This window comes from Pteropus vampyrus, unplaced genomic scaffold (assembly GCF_000151845.1).
Source record: "Pteropus vampyrus isolate Shadow unplaced genomic scaffold, Pvam_2.0 Scaffold189, whole genome shotgun sequence".
Taxonomy (NCBI): domain Eukaryota; kingdom Metazoa; phylum Chordata; class Mammalia; order Chiroptera; family Pteropodidae; genus Pteropus; species Pteropus vampyrus.
In genome coordinates, this window is record NW_011888970.1 from 787,658 (window position 1) to 789,544 (window position 1,887).

Genomic DNA, 1,887 nt, shown 5'->3' on the forward strand with positions numbered 1-1,887 from the left:
TGAGGGGCTGTCGGAGGCACAGTGCAGTGACTAACACCAAAGGGGGGGGGTGACAAGAGCTGGCTTGCGACAGTGTCCTGAGGTCCCCAGCATAGGAAGGGCCTACAGACAGGCCATGAGTCTCCCTAGACAGACCCAGGGGGTGGCTGGTGAGTGGTGGAGGACCCAAGACGGTTGGGGGACACGCCCTTCACGGGGGGGGTCTGTGTGGCGCCATGGCTGCTGCACTCCCTTCAGGCCTGCTACTGAATGCTGGCACTTGAAGGCGGCCAGGATCCAAGCGGCAACGAGAGGCCACTTTTCACCCATCAGATGGGCAACCTGTGTGTCATCAGGAGCCCAGCAGGGCGTGGGAAGTGAGGACTCTGCCAGCAGAGGGAGTGCCAGCTGGTGCAGCCTCGCTGGAGGGCCATTGGGGAGCAACGATTAAAATTTAAAAAGTGCATTTTCTATGGCCTAGTGCTTCTGGTGTCTTAGAAAAACAGTCCTGTCTTTGCACCGGCCCGCCGATGCAGGCTGACCAGAAGCTGCCCAATGTCCGCCCAGGACTCGTTGGCTGAACCAGGGCCTTGTGGACGGTGGTGCTGGCTGTGGCCAAGGACGTGGGTGAGGGCGGGAGTTCCACCTGCGCCCTGTTTGCCCAGCCGTGACTCCTGGATCGGGTCGTGTCCCTTTGGAGAAACCCACAGGCACTACGTCAGTCGGTGGCTGCCCTGGACTGAGCACACCGGGAGAAGCCGGAGCGACAGAACACCCCCCAAAGCCGGAAAGAAGGGCCAGGGCCGGGGGTGCCAGAGGGCTACGCCGACACGGAGCGGAGCAAACCTCGCAGCACAATTGCATATTTACATTTGCCACATGTACACGCGCGTGCGCACACACGCACGCACGCAGACACGCACCTGCATCATCCATGGGCCCCTCCATCCAGTCCCGCCTGCCCTCCGCCCTCCCCCTCTCTGCTCAGCCCCTCCCGTTTCCTTGAGAAAAGGCCCCCTTTGTCCCTGCGGCCCCTGGAGCACAGAAGCCAGGTTGGGCCGCTGTCTCTGTCTTGTTCCACCCTCGGCCACATGGTTGGTTCAGGGAAGGACATGCCACCCACATCCTGCAATGAGAGACGGCCTGGGCTGTGACTTGAGCTGAGAGTCTGCAGGCTGGGCCGGCTAAGCTGGGTGCGGGCCGCAGCCCTCCTGGGCCGTGTGTGCGTGTGTGTGCGTGTGTGCGTGCGCGTGTGCGTGCAGCAGAGGAAAAGGCCTGCAGGACATGCATTAAAGCACAGGCCATGACCTCAGGCGAGAGGGAAGGCGGGTAGCTGTGGCCGGAGCTGGCCCTGACCCCCGGAGCCCTGAGCACTCCCTCCCACACACTCCAGGACCCCAGGGTCCCCGCCCCCCCTGCTGCTCCTCGTCCCGAGCCTCGGGCTGCGGGACATCCGTCCTGGGCAGCTCTGAGCTGTGACTGATGGCAGGACACGTTCCTGGGCCTCGGCTGTGACCCGCAGGTCTGCGGGCACTGGCCCGTGCAGCAGGATCCCGCCCTGCCCAGTCCTGCTGCCCCGCTGGGTTCTCCCGGGAGAGCCGCCTCGTAAGTCACTGTCACCGGGACGCTCACTCTCTCAGCGGGCGGGCCAGGACGTGGCCAGGGCCTTCGGCTTCTCAGCTGTCTCACATTTGCAGTGGGAGCAGCTGCTCCTGGTTCGCTCGTGTCCCTGAAAGTCAGTAACAGTGAGAACAAGGAAGTGTGAGCACGTGTGGGTGCAGACGGGTGACTTGTCAAGCAGGGTTCCTTCAGGCTGGCGGGGTCCCGGGCCCCTGGGGGGACGGGTGAGTCAAGTGTGCAGAGTGTGGGACAGTGGCCCCAGGGACGTCCAGGGGAGAGGAGGGAGAC